The sequence below is a fragment of the Vanessa cardui genome, chromosome 2 (genome assembly GCF_905220365.1).
Source record: "Vanessa cardui chromosome 2, ilVanCard2.1, whole genome shotgun sequence".
Lineage (NCBI taxonomy): Eukaryota > Metazoa > Arthropoda > Insecta > Lepidoptera > Nymphalidae > Vanessa > Vanessa cardui.
This window is the reverse complement of record NC_061124.1, coordinates 5,232,193-5,258,262: the sequence shown is the minus strand read 5'-3', so window position 1 is coordinate 5,258,262 and position 26,070 is coordinate 5,232,193. Positions and strand designations below refer to the sequence as shown.

Below are 26,070 nucleotides of genomic sequence, written 5' to 3'. Positions count from 1 at the left end.
TCTGCTGGGTTTTTTTATATTGACTAAGTGAGGTTGTTTATTAAATTATGATAGTAATAAACGTTTTCAACAATGTTGTAAATATTTAAAAAACTACAATGTCGTAAACATTTCAAACGTACAAACAACGAACGAACGCGACAAGCTGTTTGTTTAAGATGTCTGATAAAGAAACTGCAACTAGCTGAATCCCGCAGCTTCAGACGTATTAAATTATTGTTTTCCACTTATCTCATATTTTCCGGTAAATTCATTTTTTTTTTTTCAAGATTATATCCTTATCTTAAACTAAGGCTATCCCTAAGATCATGGCCAGTATTAGTTGAGTCGAGAAGACCAAAAAAGCCGAAATGGCCCAGTTGTTCTCAGGCAAGCACCACTGTAGATTCATATGCTTAATTTGTGTTTATATTTCATCTTGTGCTCGGTAGAGAAGAAAATCATCGTAAGGAAACCCGCATGTGCCAAATTTCATAGAAATTCTACCACATGTGTATTACACCAACCCGCATTGGAACAGCGTGGTGCAATATGCTCCAAACCTTCTCCTCAAAGGGAGAGGAGACCTTAGCCCAGCAGTAAGAAATTTACAGGCTGTTGTTGACGTGACCAGATCAAGATTGTTTTCCTTTGTGATATATATACAAAAAGGGGTAAATTGTTGATAACTAGTAACTACTAACTAGTATTTAGTCAGTAGTCACTAGTTATCAACAATTTTCCTTTTTAATATAAGAACACTAGTTCACTCATCTTTAAACCCAAACCACAACTGTAGAAAGTCTTGCTGTTTGGCGATAGTATATGACGTGATGAATGTCCAGATAAACTAGCACAGAGAACAACTACCAAGTGAAAAGATTCCTTTATTTTAATAAACAGTAACATGAAAATACAACAGTCCATACTCATTCAAGTGTAATAATTTCTTTAACATTATCTCAACACATTTGTACAATAAAACTAATTATGCCGCAATGCGTACAGAAGATATGTTTGTTATTTGATAGTACTAGCATCGGAAGTCGACCTTGATCAGTGGTGATGCCATCAGGCCGTGAAGATACGAAGAACAATATGAGAGCCATTAAACAACCGCAAGCCGCAAGACACGTTGTAGTAATTGATACTTCATTTTCAGTAGCCTCAGCCGAGATTGTATTCACCGATTTGTACTATTCAATATTGCCTTATACAATTTTTTTTATGTGGTAAGACATCAAATTTATTGATGCGTAAAATTGGAATACGTAGCTATATAAATCTCTTCAAATATATAAATGGAATATTTATGCCAAACGTTTAAGGAATCTACATAGCTTTTGAGATAAAATTTGGAACAAAAAAATGTTTTAGAATAACTTTTTGATCCATTGTCATATTGCAATGAATATATCTGTAAGACCATGTATAGGAAAGTAAGCTCAGCCATATTATATGGGTATTATACAAATATACACACTAAACACATTTATTTTTGGATATTTAGGACTTTATTTAACAAAGTATTTGATAAAATAAGTTTGCATCTATAAAAATAAACTTATAGATACCAATATATAATCAAAACTATAACAAATTATGTATTCAGTACGTCACTTCTTACAAAGTTTTCTTTTGAAACAGAGTAATCAAATGCCTGTATCCATGACGTTTTCGTGTATGTTAACAAACCACAGTGACGTTTTAATTTCCCCGTATAAATAAGCATTTCAAACGTTAAATAGAGTTCAAAGTGACGTATTATTAAGTCGACATTAAATTATTCCAGTAGTTTTTGCGTGTCCCGTGCACGTACGAAAAATACACGATTAATCATTTATAAGAATATTTTATGCTCGGACACGGCGGCGTCGAGTGTTTAACGTCTGTGACACACTTGTATTATAATTATATAGATAACTTTTTATTAATACTTACGTACGAACGACTAGGTCACTCGCACTGCGTATTATATTTATATACTATAATAAAATAAACGGACAACATTTAAGAGCTATATATAATATCTGCAGCCAGAGTCGGATTTAAAGGTCTGGAGGCCCCGGGCCACAAAGCAGTGGGAGCCCTAGACAAACAGAAGCGTGAACAACCTAAAATTTATATTATCATGAATTAATTACTTTTTCATTTCAATCACTAAGCTATGATTTATTTACTTGTATCGTTAACTTTTAAAATATTAAATTTTAACATTATTATAATTTGACTATATCTCTGTATTTGTTAACTTGCTGAAAAATGTGGCCCTCACTAATGTGGAGGCCCCAGGGCAGTTGCCCCGGTTGCCCTCCCCTAAATACGGCCCTGTCTGCGGAACGACTTACCTTAAAGGATTCTAACATGTCAAACTATTAAAGGAAAAGGAAAAGAAAAGAGTAACCTGACCCCTCCAGCTACTGTCGTTACCAGTTCCTAGAAACGCTTTGCGCTTTGTTGAAGAGGAAAATTGGAAAACTTTAAATTGCTACTAAGACAATTTTCAGACAAATATCAAAATAAAATAAAAAATCACGATAATACCTAACTTTCGAATAAGTACAATAATTTGGTTAGAATATATTACTATCTCTTTCTAGTGTAAGAAGGTAATAGAACAGGCAAATTTTTTAGGTTGTATGGATTAACTTTTACCCCTAACCTAGATTACTTAGAACTATTTGTCATTGCACGAGATATAGAACGGATTACGGTTTGCAGTTACCACATATGTGTCATCAGTGTATCGTGTTAACAATTAAGAGCAACCACGAAAGATTAGAAAGGAATAAGATACATGCGGTGTACTGGCGAAGTCGACCTTGACCAGTAGCTTACTGAGTGCAGATCAGCGAACGCCCGTGCTGAGCGTATATTTTAAGCCTACGCAATTTCTTTTGGGGGGACCAGCAAGGTAGTACCAAAGGCTGGCTCATTAGCTGACTGTCTCAAAAAATGAAAAGACGTCAAATATAAAGTTTCCTATAAAATTGCCTGTTTTGTGATAACCCACCATCCATTAATATATTCCAGGTGAAAATTAAATATTCGGATTTGAATTTAGCAAGAAACGTCACATTCCAAGATCATTAACAAGTGCAAGAAATGTTGACAAGCTTTCTTTTTATTTTGTCTTTCTCATTATTTTGGACACATGCATAATATACGTATGTAGATTTCTGCCCGTTGGCGTTAGACGGCTTTTAACGGAATATATTAAATGTAATGAATTAACCGACATCACCACAAATCCCTCAAGCATAGACTTATTTATATCATTCGTATTAGGATTTACTATTCCATTAAAACACGCCCTCAGGGCAAGTCTGATTAAGAATACTATTAAAACTGTATATTATCACGGAAAGTAATGTATGTATTACTATATACTATAGAAGTGATAAATATTACCGATTGAGCCAAATATTCGAAGATTTTATTGTTATCATCTCTTACATATTTATTGTACACTAGTTTTCGCGCAGCTTAGCCTATATCCTTTCTTGCAGTTCAAGTTTGCTTCATACCAAATTTCATCAATTCGGTTCAGCGGTTTGGTCGTGAAAGAGCGACACACAGACAGACAGACAAACAAATGTACAGAAGGAGTTACTTTCACATTTATAATATTAAATATTTATTATTAGTATATTTTGATCTTAAAAATGTTAAAAATTCGTGATCCCAGTTATACTGAAACTATATTTTCCAAATAAATAATCTGTGACACATATGTTCTTAAAACGGACTGAACGACAAGTGACTCAAGTGAGCTCTTCAGATTTATAAAGTATAGATAAACGTTTATCTCAAGTCATTAAACCCTTTATTTTAGTTCACTAGTTTCAAAAAGCTACTCAAGAGTTTATTTTAGTGTTTTTAGTTGTCTTAAAAGCATGACAAGTCTTTTTATTGTCAGTGGATGTAAAATTGCCTTTACCAGTTCGAATTAATAGTAAAAAACGAGTTACTTTTTTTCTGTTTTGTGTATAGTCGATGTTTTTCTATTTGTAGATTACATAGACGGCTAGAAACTTTTTTTTTTAATAGAATAAAGGTGAACGATCTGTCTGCCAATATGCCAGTAATTGGTTACCTCTGATTGTGAATATAGTTGATATAATAGTTATTCCGAAAGCTATATTGCTAACGTACGTCCAACCGTCTGACTAAAGTATACTTCATGCCTGGGAAAATACCTTTTTTAATTGCTTCACGGTGTGTGATAGAAATAATATTCTTTTATATTTATGTTAGCAGCTTATTTTTTTAAAGAAGTTGTCTCATAACTTTGAGTAGTAGTTATCTTTATGAAGGTATTTTGTTCAATAAGTGGTACAGTTGTAGAGTAAATAACATTTATCGTTATTTACGTAGTTTTTGTTCAATTGTTCTATAAATAGTTCTTGAAGACTTAATGGTCTATAAAGTTTGTAATTTTGTAGTAAATATAATTTTATTGTTATTGCTTTAGGCATACAAGCCGCTATTTTTCGGTCTAGTATTATTATTAAGACGAATTTGTGATATATTTTATGATGTAACGTTGATTTTTATATTAAATTATTTCACACAAGTACAAAGTTCTTTGGATATAGTACCGAAAGAATAAATCCATATTTTTACATCTTAAAAATAATCAATATATATAACTAATGAGAATAACAGACATGGCAAGTCATCCGTTTTTAATGACGAAATATGAACTACCGAAAAAAGCAATATTAAATATATTGAATGTACTATTTGCTTGGAAATGTCAATCCACGTTTTGCCATATCAATATTAAAAAAATTCTATTATTTCAATGGTCATAAGGCTATAATTTATTTAACCTCTTCCTATCTAAGTTACACCGAATTTACTACTCTATAAGATACAAAAACCTAAGAATAATTAACAAGTGTAAATAATATAAAATTTAATATATAAAAAATAATATATTATGAATGTATATATCGATAATACGAAAAAAATGGAACGAAAAACCTGCCACGTAATCGACGTAGTTCCGGGTAATGCTAAGTGCAATGATGACAAGAGTCCGGACACAAAATAATAAATAGAATCGTATCGTAACCGTATATTTTTATGTTTTTTTTTTAATATATACGTATGCAATAGTTGCGTATTTAAATCGAAGTGTCCCTCCCTTCTAGAAAAACAGCCAGTTTTTACTTTGTTTGTTTATTTATGTAACCCCTAGCAACCCCACCCTGGGATCGCACGGGTGCAACTTATAATAAATTGATATAAATATAATTTATATTGAGCAATTATGCAGAATTATACTAGAGTTTAAGTCGAGATGGCCCAGTGGTTTGAACGCGTGCACCTTAACCGATGATTATGGGGTTCAAACCCAGGCAAGCACCGCTGTTTCATGTGCTTGATTTGTCTTTATAATTTTATTCATCTCTAGCTCAGCGGCGAAGGAAAATATCGTGAGGAAACCTGCATGTGACAAATTTGTGTACTCCACCAACACGCATTGGAACAGCGTGGTGGAATATGTTCCAAACCTTCTCTTGAAAGGGAGAGGAGGCCTTTAGCCCAGCAGTGGGAATTTACAGGCTGTTATTGTTGTTGTTGTTGATGTGTACTAGAGTATTTTTAGGATTGTTTCAATAATTTCGAAGAATACCCCGTATATTCAAACAAACGATTTATATTTCTATATAATATTAACTAAAACAATTTAGTATTTTTTACAATATAGTGCATTTCTGAATACAGGAAGCCATTAAAATTTGTTATGAAAAAAGAGTTGGTTGGAACATTAGCTTTACAATCGGTAGTTCGGTCACTATCAAGCCGAGTGGCGTGGAGGTCCGACCTTACTTTGTCGCGACGGCCACAATGGATCGTAAGTCGTCGCTCGACAACGAGGAATTCGCTTACAACTCACAGTCAATTTAACTATTCTGTTTTCCTGGCAATACAAACGTTGCGTTTGTGGTTTATAGGAAATCGTCAAACCGATTTTGAGAATATATATTCAGGGATATAAAGCCGATAGCGCACTGGCGGGATAACGTGAATATGAACAGAGGTTGCTGGTTCAAATCTGATCAAATACTTATTGCATTCGATAAACTTATATAACTAGAGATAATATGTATCTACCTACTTACTACAGATTTTATGATTTAAATATTACTGTTTATGAAAGCTATTTTACTTCTTTTAAAACATATTATATATTTTAAGAAAATTCTATAATATACTAAAAATGTATTATTTGAAGCTACGTAACTTTGTTTTAGATATCGGATTGTATATCGGAATATGCTACGGCGTATGTTATTCTTAGCTTTCATAACAACGTTTTAATATGTTTATTATTAAATAGTACTAAGTACAATTTTATAAATAATTAAAATAGATGTGTAACGTGTTACTTCGGTTGACTTTTATCTCATTTTTCTAATTAAATAACGATTAAGAAATCCATACAAGTATTATCATTGAGTCAATCGCTAAAAATATGTAACAATTATAATAATGTGAGTTATATAAGAATCATGATTAATTTCAGAATTATGGAGATAAGCAATTTTGTAATGGCATTAGTAGAAATATGCTCATTATGAATACCGCTTTACAAACGAGTGGGAAATTTGTGTTATCGTAACATTGACAGGCATAATAAAGTTTTTGACATCACAGTGAGAACATGCCCCTACCACGTGTTCGTGTATACTCATCTTATGACAGAATAGCAACGCATTCACCTAACTACTTAACAGTTACTACGCGCGCTCAGACAATATTCAAGGCACAGAGGCGACCTTCAGGGGGGAAAGTGTTTTACTTAAATCACATTACGGTCATTATGCTACCGTTACACTATTCTCAAGATGCATTTTAAGCAATTCACTCTTGCTAAATCCATTGTCCATTGTGTATGGAGCTTTCTTAAGAAACGAAAAAAAAATTAAATGATATCGAATAAGCGAAATTGCCATTCGAATTTACGAAAACAACTTAACGGTTTTAGTAAATGTGTTTTAAGCGGGTGAACGTGAATGTTATTTCGGTACTTGAACTCTGACAAAGCTTTAACGTTATTTGGAACCTGTTTAAATCTGTTTCATAGGTTATTTTGCACATACATATATAGGTGATTCATTCGCGTGGTACAATTAAAATTTACTTTTACTTTTCAAATCTGTTTTCACAGATGAATAGTCTTTTCTACAAATCGTATCTTTTAAGCAAATTATTTTGACATCTGTAACAAAATCTATACTAATATTAAAAAAATACGAAAGTAACTCGGTTGTTGGTCCGAACAAAAATTGGTAAAATTTGATATAGAGCAAGCTTAAACACCGAAGAAGGATATAGGCTTTTTATTTATTCCTAGCATCTTACGATCAACTTCTAGAAAGGAAACTAAGCAGTAGGCGATAACTGGTTGTCACAAATTAAATATAAAGTCAACGTTACATAAATTGTTTGCAAATCCAATCTTAATTAAACAGTCATGTCATGTCCATTTTTTCTGAATTTAAGGAAGTGTCATCGAAGGAATATGTCGCCTGTTTAATTAAATCGTACTTTATCCTCTTTGGTTGACATATCCATTGATTTTTTATCTGTATCAATTTAAATTAGTCTGTTGACGTTGGTTAGTTTGACATATAGCATCGAAGTATACGGAAGCTCCATATTTTAATAATATTTCGTAGTAAAACAAGTTCACGTCAATATAGCACGAAACTTGTTTTGACATAAATTAAATTATAATTCATCAAATATTCAAAGTTTGTGACCAATATATTAAAAAGCTAATTAACCTATAAGTCAAGGTTTTTGAATGAATAATGAAATAATTCGACCTATTGAAGATGATCTATTTAACATATCGGTAAATTATTCGCTTCGTTATATAAATATCGTTGAAATGTTTAATGAAATCATCTCATCAAACTAAATTAAAAAACAAGCTGATCTTGAATATGTTTTCTATAAATGAACATTCAAGTCGAACCGCTAAGAGAGAATGATACATAGCATACTCAGGAGCTGAGTATTCAATATTTATAACATTAATAATTACTTCAAAGCTTCTATAAACACACGCTGGTTCGCAGACACGCGAAGCGACCTTGTTTACGACGGTGTTTTTGTGTAATATAAAATCTTAACAAAAAAATAACCGACGATGATAATATAAATGGACCACGGGAAGAATACCATGTCCCAAAAAAAATAGCGGAGTTCTAATCTAAAAAAAAAAAAATTATAACTTCCATTTTTGAAATCGTTTAGAAGTAATCAATGTTACATTTTTTATCAGTAAATACATTGCTTGCTGATCATAATGTATACATTCTGAAGCAGCAAATATAGATCTATAATTTAAATGTGCTTATAAGAGCCTTCTTCAAAAAATAAAAAATATATCAATTTTGCTCTTTAGCAATCCTACTGCGAAATGATGAAAATATTTTCAAATATTTCATCCGACACATGCAACCAGCAATCTTATTAAATACATAAATCAGAAATTCTTGAGCTTAGTATCGCTATCTCATTCTTACTTGCTCTCGTAAAATACAATATTTTATGTATAAAGTTCTAAGAAATATTTTATTTGCATATGAGATTTTATAATATATTATGTATGAATATAAATGTATATGTAAGATCTTATGATAAGAATGGGAACACTTTTTGATCTTTTATAGTTTTCTTCAATACATTAAATATCGGTTTGTGTAAAATAAACACATTTCTTACTGCCTATTGATAGAGGTGGTAATTTATAAGCAGGTAGCTCTGTAGCTCGACAACTTGGCTTTATTATAAAAAAAAAAGATCAGTGTATAAAAAACTCAACATAATAGCCGATAGACGTACAGTAGCCATTACAAGTTATTTATATTGGTACGAATGCAGAAAGTTTTCGCATAAAGCAAATTTAAACAGAATATTACCAAACCATATATAATCCGGTCAAATATTGATAATAATGTAGATCTAATGTCAGACATTCTTATAATTTTATTTTTACATGCGCGCTCTAGTTTATTATTTCTGTTAAGCTATATATTAAGAGGTGTATTGGTTACCTGCATTGCGCCACGTCTAACACGTCATTACACTGTAAAATAAAGTTCTACAAATGAAACTGTAAATATTACAATTTCAACATTATATTGCAATGTTAAAAACAGACGTCTCTTTCTCTTTCTTTGAGTAATTAACCAGGTTCCCATCGATAAATAGATCGGCATATTTTCAAAATTAATTCTGATTTTCCGATAGGTATTTCAAAGCATTATTTATTCGCAAATTAAAGAATGAAGATTTCTTTATCTATTCTAACGAAATAGTGTTTTGTCAAAGTCATAGGGGCATTATCCTAATATACCCAAGGCCTTCAATAGATCAAAGATGGCTCTGATAAGAAAGTTAGTTATATTTCAGAAGATATCTCCCTGACCGATTTCAGTCACGTCGACTCTTATGGAGATTTGCTACGCTTAGCATATTATAGTACACGGACTAAGGTGCACTCTCTATTGCCTCTCATAATCCGATTGGACGGCAAATCCGACACAACCGGAGTACAGTACGAGAGAAATGCCTTAAGAACGGGTTGAAAATGAAATGAATACTGCCATCTGCCTGAATCCAGTCTGCTACTGAAAACTTCTCGACTATGTAAACACAATAATTTTGCAGGCCAGGCCTTGGGATCGATACCAGTACTTTGAGACCTAGAACTATAACAACGAAGCAATGGTGATATACCAATTCAATCCCATCCAATCCATCAGCCCATTTCCGTCCACTGCTGGACATAGGCCTCTCCAATTGCACGCCACTGAGATCGTTCTTGCTTACGCAAGACGGCTGGCCGGAGCTGGATGCGAGTAGCCCACCGTGCCCGAGATTATATACATATACCTTTGCACGATATACATGTATATATATTTTTATTTATGGTATACTTGAAAAAATCTAAAAGAACATTATTACAACCTAGTACATTTAATACAATATCAAGAAATCATTTAATCTAAAATATGATATTACTAAATTTGACAACCAAAAGTAATTGCATTTTATTTTTTTTGCAAACCATGTTCGTTTTTTTAAATTAGCTACCGTTTTAATGGATTGGCGTTGCCAGACGCGTCCTTCAATGACTGCTTTATAAAATCGACACTCACGCTATTAACATTGCATCAAATTGATTAGCATGACACTCAATTTTAACGTAATAATATTAAACATTGCATGTACGTATAAACTGAGAGTTACGTTACCTATTTCGTTTAATATTGCCATATTTATAATTTAAAAGGCCTCAATAAAATACAGATATGTTTTATACATCAATTCACAAATATTATCATCTGTATTTTTACATCTAAAGAAATAATTTCCGATTATTTTCATAACTACAATTCGTTAGTCATACATGGGTAAGCACTCTTACATAAATATTTTATGACATTATTTATTCGCTTACCGTACGTACGTACGTACGTAAAATCTATATCCAAAAGTTACAGTGTGTTCAATCAAAGTAACTAAAACTCCTACTAACTTACTTATAGTATTAATAATTATATTTAATAAAATAAGTCGGTACATTAGGAACCTATCCAATTATTTTATATAATGTATCATTGTATGTATTAGTTATCATATAGTGTACAGTGAATGCTTCATTTGGTTATAGTTCTCGGCGACTAGACTGGCGGCCGCTCCATTAACAGGAAGCTCCATACACGCTGCGCATACGCAATCTCGCTGTGGATGGTTTCCATTGCTCTCACTACCCGACTAATGATCGTACGATATTTCAATATCGTTACTTATACCGTTACTCAAAATAATATGGAGTACGCAAAAGAGATTCTTAGTCATAAACATTTTTTTTGTTTCTTTGATTAAGAGTACCTAAGATTTTAAACTAAAATTCAATGGTATTGTATTTATGTTGTATTTCTTGTGAGTATTTGTTTGATTTTTTTGTCGTTACTTCTTGTTTTTGATAATTCTTGTAAGTGCATTTTGAAACATTAATATTAATTTTGCCACAATGAAATCAAAATTGTTTACATCTTTATTTGATTTAGAATTACCTAAAGGTCTTAAAAGTTCATTCGTATAATAATATAAACAAACTCTTATTACTTTATTAAGCTCAATAGATACCTAATAATACAAAGAGAAAAAATAGTACTAGTAACGTAATTGAATTTGAAGTTCAAATATGATCGTTTGAATTTCGAATACGTAAATGAAATGAAAATCACCAATGACGCCCTCTTGCAATGTAAACAAACACTAACAATCTATGTGGAAGCCACAAGTCACGATTGCAGACGACCTAGCGTCGTACTTTGCTTGAAGGTAAGAGGTAAAGTGACTAACCATTTAATTTTTTAATACGAATCATCAATATATATGTATGTAGTTAACATACAAATATGCTATCCACCTATCACTAATTTAAAATAAGAAATGATCCACAACAAATTGTGAAAAAAAATAATTTCAATGACTACTTATATGTATATACATAGAAATAAAAGTAGCTATTGTACAAATCATGACCGCGTGGAATGGTGGCAAGAATGCTATCAGCGTTTCCCCGTTCATTCGCAATACCGATGCCTACTCCATTGTAACTATACCACCGCCTACTATTGTAAGAAGTGTAACAGCGATTATGAATTATGACACGAGAGCTATCAATGAATACAAACAATGTCATGAAACGTAATCCAAGTAGCATGGGCAAGGGCAACTTCATTGTCTCGCGAGGACGTGTCTCGTTGATGCATTTAAAAAGTCTGAACCTGATACTGCAAGGGGACATTAAGTGGTATTTCAAATTCAGTTCAAAGACCTGCATGATGATGCTATCTTAACTCTTGAGACACAAGTGGGCATGGACGAAGAAATCAATCACGCAGTCGTGAGTGATCAATCAAAACGAAACATTCTATTATCTGTTATGACTTCCGTCAATTCTATTTCATTACAATAATCATATTCGCAACGTGTCGTCAGATGTTCGATTTTGTAAGGATGCTGGTTGGGCAAAATCTAAAACGCGTTTAATCTTATTGTATAAATCTTATTCGTTACGAAATTAAAAGTATCTTACACAAAAGGAATGTCTATTGTCTTTACAGTGTGATGTTGTAGCTAATGATTTAATAAGTTGCTCAAAGGTTGCATTATTTTACATCTCACCTACATCGATTCAATTAAATGTAAGTAATAAGAATCACACTTATTTATCCATCCAACCATTGTTAAGCCGTGATATAAATATAAGCCGTTGAAAACAAGTGTCTAAACATAAATATGTTACGTGTTAAACCGACATTTAATTTGCGAAACACAGACAATTTTGCGAAACTAATTCCCGACAATAGTCGTCTTCAAACATAACCACCGCAAACTGAGTTGAAAATACATTGTTCTCTTTGAACTTAACTAATGTATTTATGGTTTAAAAGTTGTATTATGTGGTTAACGAATTATAACGATCGATTATTGCATAATTATATGCGGGCTCATTTATTTACTTATTCTAGGTTCAGCACTGCTTTGATATTACTAGCGATCGTTGACGCTATCTAATATTCAATCATTATAATTATAATAATTTGTGTTTCGAACGACGCATCGGTAGTTGCTATGAAATTATTAAATTATCGTCATCAAAATGACTCAAACTACTAAAATGTCATTAATTATTTAATGTTAAAAATCAATAAGAAATATTACTGATTCTTAACATAATGTATTTATAATAACAAAGACTCGGAAAGTTAGTAATGATGTAGTTGCAATATCGACATTTCTGTCCTTGAGAGGGAAAGCTTGCAGCAGCTGTTTACATGCCAACAGTGCCAATTTTGCTTGCAATATATTGCAGAGTAGAGTTGGGCCTGACTCGCGACCGTGCAAAAGTTGCCTTAGGGAGGCCCCTGACCTTTTTCGAATGTATATACTGTACGCATAAACTGAGAATAGATACTAGTACTACTTAGTTGTGAAAGAGGATAATAGAGTTTATTATTGTACTTTTTCGTGCTTGAACCATCTTTTTTGACAATGAATAGAACCTTGTTGGCCTTGTAACTTACTTATAAGGCTGCGGACCCTGAGGTCATGGGTTGAGTCAGGTTAATAAAAAAATATATTGTATTTTCCTGCCAAGAAATTCTCAGTAGGGACGATGTTTACACTCTCGACTTAGAAGAGGCAACTGAATAAAACTCTCCGATCATATTGATATATATAATTGCCGTGATTATGAGATCATTGGAATAGAGTGTGAACCATTATTCACACACACATTAGTAGTCTATGATATTGTACTCCTCGTTGGTCCGTTGATAAAAGCTGATATGCCCAAAACCGACGTCAATACAATGTATGTTATAAAGCAGCGCTAAACAAAAAGAAATCGGCCCAACCACAAAAAGAGAGGATGTCAAGAACATAGATTGTTCAAATCTAGGATGCCACAATGATTTCAAGCAGAGACCGCGTGCCAGTTAACAAAGGTCGCGGATTGTAATTTAAGGCCTACGCGTTATTGCGGCAACATTTCGTGGTTTGTTATTTCTTTCAATGACAACCGAGAACATCTTTAATCTAGAACTTCTGTAGTAACTGAATCCAGAGATGATAGTCCAACAGTCGTATATATGACAGTAGCAGATTATATACATTTTGACATAATGTAATGTAGTCAAACAATTTGTCCAAGTTTAAATTACACGGCTTCTAACAGTAGTTATGAATAATATACGCTTAGTACAAAGTATACCAATATTGTCTAATAATATAACCATAGCGAAGACAATGATTCTGTCGCTTCTCTTGCAAATATTCCATTGTCATAAATCTAATTAACATTCACAGGTAAGTATTTTTAAACAGTTAATTCAACATTAAATAGAAAATGTGAGACATACTTAGCTGTATTGTAATTGAAATCGTGATGTTGGTACAACTTTTTTTTTTGTAACTTATTGTGATTCTCGGCACTTCCTGTAAGAAGCATCAATTTGCCGCGGTATCGCTTTAAAACGGACCCGGGCCGACGACCTTCATTACAGTGAGTCATTTGCACGGTGGTTAACTTAAAATTCTTGGAACTCTCATGATGGGACAGCACTCGTATTTAATGGTCGAATTATTATGCGTGAGCAAATGCACCCATTATAATAACATTTGGCAAATTATAACCTTTACCTGTGCGATTGACGCTTAATGCTCCAACGCTATCGTAATGTGAATCCGAATCATATTTTGCTCTTTGAAAATTGTAGTTTCCTTCACGGCTTCACCTACGTGTGAGGAGGGGCGTGTTCGCTTAGCACGGTATTCTGTACCCCTGATAATGTTTATGCAAAATTTGATTATGTTCGTTTGAGTAGTTAATACGTAAAAGCTTTACAAACAAACAGATAAGCAAACTTACTTTCGCAATCATAATACAGTCACTTTTAAAGATTTACAAAAAAACTGCCTACCTTATACTACCGCAAATAAATTAGTCCATATTAATATGTTTCTATGTTGTAATAAATAAAATGCAGAGTATTTCCCGTGTGAAGATGGAACACGTGGATCTTTATCGAAGGTCGCGTGTTCACAACCGGGTTGGAATCACTGAGTATTCATTTACTTAATTTGAATTTATAATTAATCTCGTGCTCGGCGTAAGGAAAATTGCATGTGTTAAGCTGTTAACTGACATTCTGTAATAGTAATGATGTCCTCCTGGACAGTTACGGCTGCGAGCAAGCTGCCACTCTCCTATGAGATTAAATACATATGCATATTGTCTAGCCTCCAACATTAACTAAACCAAACATTCCCGAAAGGCCAGGCGATTACAACGAATTACCGTGCATCAAGACTAAATAAGACCAATTTCCAAACTCTCACCTAACACTCAATATTTCCTGATAGGAAACCGAAATCACTTTTACTGACCCAATCAGAACTCGAACAACAGATCAACTAGCCTATTTGTATATCTACAACTCTCACACAAGCAGCGTGAACGCAACAAAAGTTTTCTCTAAGTGTGCTTACTTTTTTTTACTGGTGAGGCATTTGCGATTTGTTACTGTAAATTTCTACAGAATTAAATTAATCACTCATAAAATTATTATATGTACATCAGTATAAAATAAATTAACAGCGTAAACAGAAACACGATACTTAATACAACATTGATTAAAACGTACGCAATGTGCTGATGATAAATAATTCGAGGGCAATTGTGTCAATTGAAATACATTTGCTGCAAAATCTGTTCAAATGTTGCCAACAACAATATCGCAGCAAAATTATGTTTGAACGCATCAAATGTTCGGCCAGCGAATAAATTGAGAACTATACAATTGATTATACAAGAATGTGTGACGCAAAATTCTTTATGAGTTCTGTGACCTTAGATTTTTAAGCTTACATGAACCGAACACTTAAACATATATATAGTTTCTCATATGTCTCGCATTAATGTGTACGCGTGGACGGTAGTAAATATTTATGGCGTTTACAAAACGGTAAAATGCACTCAATGAATATCGAGAAATCAAGACGTCCCGCTTTCGTAGGTGATCCAGCACGGACGGAATGAGTCTTATAATGACAATTTTTCTTTTTGAAACCTTCAGTGAGTTGAAAATAATGCTATCAGACCTAAAATAAAAGCATAAAAACATAGCTAACCACGTCGCGGTTTCGTCCGAGAAAATAAAAGAATAATATTTATTAATAACTCGACCACAGTATATGCGTATCGTGCTTTTATATATGAAACTAAACTATCATATATTGTGGCTATGAATCATATCGTTAAATAAAAATATAATCTGGATTGTTATATACATATTTTTACTCTATATCAAACACATCATCATCATAACAAAAATAGACCTAAGAAAACAAATATATTCAGGGAATATGATCTCAATCAGCTAAGTAGTTTAGAAGTTACGCGATCACGCCAGAAGTAATGCGTTCATAATAAGGCGTGATTGCTTCAAAAATATACGTATTGTTATCAAATTCTTGGCAAAATTATATCGCCTACTTCTTGTTGATTTATGACATTCCTTTTTCAGCGAAAGACAAATGCTACAACGGTAACCTACCAACAATTTGACCTTTGCGAAGTTATGACCGTGTAGCTCATTTTGAGTTGCTTGCTTTATTACCTATATTTATAATTGTATAGGCAAGTGACCTACACCGGAGAAGGAAAGGTTAAAAAGCTATTAAATTTATCGTCATTTACGCTCCAAAAATTACTCAACTTTTTACATAGTATAAATTGAAAGAATTATGAGTGTTTCAAATGTCACGAATTCAACTAACAACGATATGCTGAGTAATGAGGCAAATCGAAACATATTATGAAATCGGTCGACACAAAGATTGTTAATAATTTATACCACAAACTTATAAAACTACTTAAGTGTTATAAGTTTGTGGTATAAATTAGTGAGTCAGTGTAACTACAGGAACAAGGGACATAACCTCCTAAGGTTGGTCTCTGTTTTTGTGCAGCAACAATTTCTTACAGAGCCAATGTTTATGGGCAGAGGTCAGTCAAATTTGATCGTCCACCCAAAATATTACAAAAAAAGTAAACAGAAAAATCGCCCAAATTATTGGTGAGATTTATGACTCAGATTTCAATAACAATGTTTATCTCGAATCGAAGAAGAAAAAAGGGAAACGTCTTCATAATTCAATTCGAAGTCCATCAATAAGAACTTGTCGTTTCCCTAACCGGTAAAAACCATTCCTGTCAACGCTTTCGCATCGCGCTAACAACTAAGCAATTTTATGAAATTATCATGTCCGAGTAATAAAAGCTTAAGACAGCAGAGCGTAATACGATAAAGGCGGTTAACGTAATAAATAAATAATGAGCGTTGTTTATAGAAGCAATGAGCCTTTGAAATTGGTCTTGCGTTTCGACGCCCTTGTAGACGGCTATCGGTTCACTCGCGATATTGACTGTCATTGTCAATTATATCAATTTGTAAAGCAATTGCCAGTTTGCCGCACTATTGATCGATGTGCTATTGATGATTAAGTTTTTTGTAACTTTATTAAAGAAATAAGAATATCATACTTACAAGCTTAACAGACTACCCATCAACAATTTGATTACAATAAAATCGAAGACGGAAAGACAATTAAAAAATATTTTTACTCTTTTTTTATGGTGTAAGTTGGCGAACGAGCATATACATAAAGATAAATATGAGACAACATCACATACATTACTCTGATCCCAATGTAAGTAGCCGAAGCACTTGTGTTATGGAAATCAGAAGTAACGACGGTACCACATACACCCAGACCCAAGGCAACATAGAAAACTAATGGTAACTACATTGACTCGGCCGGGAATCGAACCCGGGACCTCAGAGTGGCGTACCCATGAAAACCGAAAAATGGGCCACCAGATGGTAAGTGGTCACCATCACCCATAGACGCTGTAAGAAATATTAACTATTCCTTACATCGTCAATATGCCACCAACCTTGGGAACTAAGATGTTATGTCTTTTGTGCATGTAGTTACACTGGCTCACTCACCCTTCAAACCGGAACACAACAATACGTATACGTAATAAAAGAACAGTACTCTGTTCTTTGGTGGTAGAATAACTGATGAATGTGTGGTACCTACCCAGACGGGCTTGCACAAAGACCTACCTCCAAGTAAAAACTCAAAATTAAAATTAGAATGATATAATATCTAGGTACACAATTTTGTTTTATGTATTTACATTTTACGTCTCATTGTATGCTGGGATTAAATTAACCTAAAAAACTTTAGGTGCAGTCACGTCCTAATACAGATTCTATCAGTCCGTTCAGAATAGAATCTCATTCTAATACGAATAGCTTTTGAAACCCCGTACCGTTTACTAAGCAGTTGCTTTTATAACTCAATTTAGTTCACACAAAGAACATCTATAAATTTCTTACATTTGAAGATATATTACAATTACAAGAGTATCAGTACTATTATAGAGCTATCTCAGTACTTATTGATTTATAGCGTTGTAAATAAATGTCTATATTCTTAGAACACGTTCCAATATACACCATTTCCAATAAGCGCTGTTCTGAGATGAATTCTACCTGCGCTGCGCACAATCCCCGGCTTTCAATGACGCATGCTCTAAGCTAAGCTTATAATGGCATGTATGAATCACGCCTTTTTCCTTTTTAACCCTGGGAATTCCCACGGCTGTACGGGGTCGATATCAAGTTCAAAACTGTTCAACGATATATTTTCAATTTTTCTAATACCTGCCATTCTGCTCTATAAAATTATCTTACTACTTTTACTTGGTGTATACTTTATGCTTCCATTATATAACATATATTATTAAACGATCGGTTTCTTGCTTCGTTGAGCGTAAATTAATGTTATTATTTTTTTATACGATAAGTTTAACAATGTACAACATGATTCGTGACGTAATGTATCTCAAAATAACTGCTAAATTTAAATTAAGACCGTTATACTGTCTGCAGCGTTATCGTCTTACAAACATCTAAACATACAAAACATTCACGGTTTAAATTCTTAAAATATACGTAAGGTTATTTTGATAGTGTAGTGTTTTTAAAACAAAAACAATTATGCAGAAATATATCACGATCAGAATCTTAATATAATAATATATTAGATTTGTTATGCTTTTAATGTAACTTAATATATTTAAACAGTTAGTAAAATGTTAAACCTTCACAAAATTTAACGTTCTCCTTAATAATATAACCAATTTATATTTAAGTATCAATAAAAATCGTTCGTTGCATCAAGTATGTTCTCTGTGTTTTGTAAGAGTTATTAAGAATATTTAGCATGAAATAATTTCAACTCAACCTACTTTTATTTACATCAATAATTGAATAACCTTCTAGGAAATGTTTAATCATTTATTTTCTACTAGCGACCAGCCCCGGCTTTGCACGGGTGCAATGCTGATACTAAATATACTACAGAATGTTTTCAAAAAGTCTACCATCGTGGAGTTTATTAACAACTTTTGTAAAGTATATACATAATGTATATACTATACTGTACATATAAATATGATTTCAACTATAACAGGAAAAAAGTCAAAGAAACAGCATTTGACAACAAATTGACGAGCAGTCAACTTTCGCATTTATAACATTAGTAAGACGTTGTAACTTTTTCGCTAGCGTACATACCCATTTATAGATCACACATTTTATTTTTCAAAGTTGAAGACATACCAAACAAGTCATACACTTATTCGAAATACTTATTTATGTAGTGACATTTATATTATAATATTTCGTATTCGATTTCAAAAAAATAACTGTAATCGAATTCTTAACGTCATTTCAATAGCTTTAAAAATAATAAAAGATGTTTTGACGCGCAAAATATTAATTAAAGAACAAAAGATAGTCGCGCATGTAACGACAATAGGAGATTTTTGTTAATTGAATTTTATTTTATATTCTAGACTATAATGTTTACAAAATAAAACAAATAATAAATAATGATAATGTGTACTGGAGCATTTATTTTACAATTTACCTCAATTTTTTAACACCTATGACACAACTTTTGTTTTTTTGCAAATTGCAACACTTGTTTTTTTTTTTTTTTTTTTATGATACGCCGCTGTGTGCAATTGAACTATTCTGTATAACAAATTCGAAACACGACGTGAAATGTCAGAAAATATACTTGACGTTCATTAAATTATTTGACATCGATTGCACCTTTATCCTCTACAATAAATGTAATCTATGGTACCTATTCCTTACGTAACTTTACGCGACTGTCACACATACCAATATTCAGTATTAAAATTTATAATTACATATTTTGTATGTTTAAAGTAATAGCCACAGGAAACTAGTCACATGCCAACTTATCTACAATGTGTGGGCTGTTGATAAAATGTATAAATTTACGCACATGATCCAAATAAGATACGACCACACTTGCTGAATACATTTCATTACATATATTTTAAAACGTCAGTGCATTGATAAACAGTTGCGTAACACGAGCTTCTAGAAATGGACAAAAATGCCATCTCATTTCATATTATAATTTTTAGAAAGCAAAAACGTTACGAGATCAAAATACTTGAGGTATATTATATTTATAAAAATTGGTCGCCCGGGGCTTCACTTGCGTTTTAGGATTGATTATCAGGTGTTTGTCTAAAAGTGTATGTTCTTCATTGAGGTTCAAGCTTTATACCAAATGTCATCGAATTCGGTTCAGACGTTTGACCGTTAAACCGTAATAGACAGAAACACAGTTACTTTAATATTACTCGAGGGCGAAGATAAGGTTCACTTAAAAACAGGTATTATTTTTAAGTGAACCCTTTCTTTTGTTTTTCTTTTTTTTTTTTAATTCTTTTTTTGTATTTTATTAATTTTGTGTTACTTTCTTTTTTTTTGTTTTTTGTTTGTGGTGTGCCATAAAGAATAATTCATGATTCATATTATTTGAGATGTGAAATCTATATTATTATAATTGTAAAAGTAACTCTATCTGTCTGCCGATCTTTTACGACCAAGCCGCTGAACCGAATTTGATGAAATTTAGTAAGATGCAAACTTGAACTCCGAGAAAAACTATTTTTTGCATGACACATGACAACAACACCCTAAAAGCCAGCGAAGCCGCGGGCGACTACTAGTTTGCTATATCGAAAATGCACCACCAACCGTGGCATCGGAATCGATCCTGTGAGTTGTACCAATAAACTTATCTTTCTGATCGAAATACAAGCATGGAAGAATAATTAAAGAGGGTGCTCTAACCTATATGTCGTAAGACCCCAATGATGTGTACTTATTTTCCCCCTAAAACGTCATCCTGTTTTGACAGTTCAAAAAATAATTAATATCCGTTACTTGTTCGTTCTTAAAGTTAAAGCATGCATATTAAAGGTGCATGGTTCGATATAATTCCCAATTGCATATGCGTGAAGTGATCACGGTTTGTTTAGCAATAAACACGCGATTTCACTTCGAATTATTCCCACGTTTAAAATACAAATTCAATCTATGAGACTCACTTAATTAATACTGATTAAGGAAGTACATTAGCACTTTTACTTCGTCCAGGAACGAACGGGACTTGATTTAAATGCTCGAATTGGCTTGCAACCAACTGACGCAACTGCGCTCCAAACATTTTACAGAGAGTCGAGGGAGGATATACTGCCTTTGGATTTTAAGAATGTAATTAATTAATGACAACATTTTTTAAGTCGTTCATTGAAATATAAAGAAAATGATAACTACTACGTGCGTGTGTGTGTGGTTGTTTGTGTTTATATTTGTTTGTGTGTGTGTTACTTTCATTATTTCTTTTATTTTTCCATTGTATTAAATTAATTCTCTAGGATACGTAGCGCGTCATTATCTACATCCTCTACGTCAAATGTGTGACAATCGCGACGAATGCAGTTGTTAAATTGAATTGAATTCATATGAAGTGTCAATATTAATACATTGCATGAGTTTTCCTGTAATCGAAACCTAATACTTCGGATTATAAAAGGAAAGACAGCTTGATAGGACTTTACGCTTTATTGTTAACGTGATAAGGGGCAGATATGTTTGAATAGTCGCCTGTACACATATAGTCTACTCGATACTGCATTGTACTCGTTATTATTGTCTTCAATTGTTGGTGCAAGCGTAGAGTCAATAGTGCCCACTGGTATGACTACTCGGAATCCGACCTGTCAGTCCCGTTATTCTTAACTATCACTTTGAAAATGCAATAAAAAGGGTATGTAATGCTTTTACGAACATAATTACTACTCAGCCCGAAGGGCTTAAATTATTTCATCAATATAACTTTACCTTCATTTCGAAATGTGATTGGCATTCGTACTTTAGCGTAACAATATAAGTTATTCATAGACAATTGATAATTACTTGATATTATTTGTATTTCTATAAAGGTACACAACCTTGATTTTATGGATTTCACAATTGAGTAAAAATAATTATTCGCAAGTATCGTCATTGTACGATAAATAAAATTTATGTAAAATTGTGATAAACGTTTACCTTATTTAACATAGAGATTTCACATATTGTTTCATGGTCAAATCCCTCACGGTTAAAGGCCATTCACACCTTTTTATATACATAGAGTACCATTACAAGTGCGACGAAAGTGTTCGAAAACATAAAGTAATTAGCTAGGACTGTTAAGTAGCGTCATGCTTTGTAATCCAAATTTTCACAGCACTTCATAGATCTTTATTTTAAGAAAAAAAACGTTCGCCTTTTCGTGGAATGAATAAATGAAGCGCAAAAAGATCTGTCACTGACTGTGAAATCTGCGAAGCTTGAAGAACTATAGATGTAAAACTATAGCTCTTTCAAGCGTAGCGACCATGACAGCTTGAATTAGTAACTAGGTACATGTATATTAAAATAAGTATTTTTGTCGATGAGTTTTTGATCTTTATTTTATACAAAATATTAAGACGAATTGTTCCTGTAATTAATCCTTAACTAATTATATTTAGAATGACAAAATACAGTAGGTATTAATACATAAAAATGTTCCTAAAATTTTGTTTAGCCGTTTAGTTTAAAACCAAAGTTAGATAATATTTATTTAGTATTACAGCTTTTGATCAGAACAATTCCAACTCTGGCCAAGCGTCAAGTATTCACATGCGTCTACGTGGTCGCACTTAAAGTTTTAAAATAATTTATGGCTAATTCTTAGGTTTACTGGATGTTGTGGAATGCAGCCGGTATTGTTCGGTTATCTAAACACTACAAACCGGCGTACAAGTATTGATATTTATATATTAGAATAACTTGGTTTCAATTGTTGAGTTTATATACGAATGTTTATTGAATATTCTATTGATTATAGAATAATCTATTTTTTTTACTAACTACTTAATACTATTAATTATAAATATTTATACAGCGATAATAAACGCTATAAATTAGCCATAATTTCTTCGTTGTAGACTTCATCGTCAAGGTCATAATAATACTGTCACTGGAAGTTTGAGTCAGCTGGAGTTTTTCGCTCTTAGCTTTCTTTAATGACTCCATTGTCTAGACGTTTGACTCAATTTAACAAAAAAAAACACTTTAATTTAAAAATATAAATGTAACATCACGTTCCATAAAGTATGTGCTTTGTTTAGGAATTACAATATTCTAATCCATTTTCCCATAATCTTAGAAATGCCTTAAAATTTAATCGTTTCAATTTATTACACTTATAACGAGTTTACATTTGTTAACTTTAAATTATTTTTTAACACATATGTATATTTTAATGTTAATAACATAAGTCTGGAGTTATTGACGGTATAAAAATATTATGACTGTATGGCCAGCAGGACAAAGAAATTAGAAACGCTGCGATATAACTGGTAACGTTATTTACTCGTAAATTTGTCTGAGGGAAGGGGTTCATTGACCAGCGTTACGCGAACTTTAAATTACTTAACAAAATAAAATGCATTCTGGTTTATCGGTCCATAAAAAAGCTTGCATTTTAAATTTAGAATAATCAATGAATCGACGTTTGCGTTTTGCAAATATTTGGAATCAGGTAGTAAATTATAATGAATATTAATTGCGTTCCATGGAATAGCAAAGCGTAGGTACTGCAAAGAATAGTGCAGCAAACGTACGTTTTGGTTTACGATAGCTGTTTCAACAGCGATATAATGTTTATAATTGCATTGTATTGTTTAATTTAGCACATATAATTAGCTTGGAATCCTTCCAGCTATTGTTAGTCACCGCGTATGTACCTTTGCTACATTTATTTAGAGTCCGTCTGGTCCAAGTAGTGTGTATGTACCGGTCTATTGATTTGAAACAGCAACAGAGGGGCGTGATTCGTCCGTAACTACATATATATACATACGGACACGTCTATACCGTGTTGAAACGCAGTCTCGTTAAAATTCATAACATCGTTTTTTACGTAAACTCTAGCTGCTAATGTCTCATCAAACGCTCACGGTCGTAAACATTCAAATTTTATTGACAAAACAAAACGTTTTCACTCCCGAATCGCTGAATTCATCTCGAGCAATTTATAAGTACGATACGGTATAGTACAATACTATTATAAATTATGAAATCTAAGGTAACAGTTAAATAAGATTTGAATTTAGTATAGTCAGATAATATGACAAGATTTCGCAAACATTGTGGAACAAACGTGTTGGGTCAACCATTATGGATGGGTCTTTTAGATGTCTCACAAAGATTGCTGCGGTGTTTCATCAATCTAAAATATCATCTGCATAACGAAATTTAACCGGCATTTTAAAATGGATAAATTTTTTATACTCATATTTGAATCTAAGTGGCCTTAATACAGTCCTAACAAATGCTAGTGCATGCCGGCACATCGACACGAAAAGAATTAGCCACTTTTTATACAGATAATAAATACATAATTTAGTAACATTTATGCGTAATTATTAAACTTTTTCATTCGATTTTAAATTTCGAATCTTATATATATTTAGCAAGGGAACATATATCTAATAAATCTGACATTCTCATGGAATAATTGAGAACCCTTTTACAATACTGTTGTCAAATCCAACGCAATAGTTTAGTGTATAGACCAGACCGAGAAGCACATCTATTTTTAAATGAGAATAAGGATGTCTTATTTGTTTCCGTTGAATCTCCTCATTGTACATTGTTATAATATTGCTTAAGCTTCACAGTAATTAATGTATTAACGATATATCCAAATATAGATATTTTATTTGGTTTGTTATTAGAAACTAATACGAAAAACACGATTTTATTTTTTATGTCGAAAGACATGAATGGAATCTGGCTACCGATATTCAGAAATTTCGCTTTCGCTGGATTGTTAGCGCGTTTCGTGTAACTATTATCGAGTCTCATTAGCATAACGTGTTGAAAAATTGCGTATTTCTTTAAACGAAGCACTTGCAGCATCCGAGCTTACGATGAATACAGCATAAACGATAGGAATGAGGAATGATAATAACATTAAACACAACCAACGGATAACTTACCGGAGTGCTATGTTTATTTTTCCCTCTGCGGATGATCCAAACCCACATTTGCGAAAAGGACGAGCCAGGATGCACACTATCGTGTTGCACGTTAAAAATAGTGCCACTCTCCGAAAATAACGCTTTAATAGCGATGTTATGCACTTGTGTTGGTTGCGAGATCGCAAGTGTCCGCGATAAAATACACAGGCGCACCGAATGGCGGCGCGCGGTGAACTGTTGGGTCTGTTGGCAAAGCTATACGTACTTGTGCGATCGGGTAGGAAGCACGCGGCGCGCTCCGGGACGAGGGCCGTGAAAGAAGGGCCACAACCCGACGCCGTTTTTTGTCCCATCTAATATTAGCAACAAACACACGTCTGGCTTACTTCTTCGAAAGGACTGAATTATACTTTGTTGCCTTACATCAGAGTCGAATATGTTACGTTTATTGAATGAAAGTAAAACGGATTACTGCTAATACATTAGACGATTTATTTGTCGATTGGTTTGTTGAGATCTCTTTACAGATTGAAGATAAATATTGTTTATTCTTCTCAGTTAACTCTTATTTGTTATAAAATATATTTTCTGATATCTTCTATAGTGTATTTTTATTCTTTTTGGGTTGTACATTGTAAAGCTGAATTAAAAGCTTAGTTTGTAATAACAAATGATATGATATTTTTCGTCATCGCGAGCTCCTTTTTTTATAATCAGCCGAATCGAAATCAATAAACAATGTAACATTTGTGTCTATATTTGCATGTGGCTGAACGTAGGTCGCTATCAGACTTCCGGGAGCAGTTTGTTGGCACAAGGAAGCGTCGTAATGTGTGTAATAGAAGACGAATTGCACAATTTCCTGACCAGACGTGGGGTACTGGTTCAATCTTTGATTACCCTATTTGTCGATTTTAACTCTTACTCAGTCTGATAAAAGGAAGCAAGTATTTATTACAAACACTAGTCGTTTTCAAGACTAGCAATTTTTATCTCTT

The 26,070-nt window shown here is 32.8% G+C and overlaps 1 protein-coding gene across 1 annotated transcript in view; it reads right to left on the bottom strand.

Moving 5' to 3' along the window:
* Window positions 1–25,337, bottom strand: part of LOC124536030 (beta-1,4-glucuronyltransferase 1) — a 59,901-nt gene extending 34,564 nt beyond the window's left edge. Inside the window, exon 1 of the mRNA XM_047112427.1 lies at window positions 25,091–25,337. The gene's annotated coding sequence lies outside the window, so the exon portion shown is untranslated. The remainder of the gene's footprint in view (window positions 1–25,090) is intronic.
* Between the last annotated feature and the right edge of the window lie 733 nt (window positions 25,338–26,070).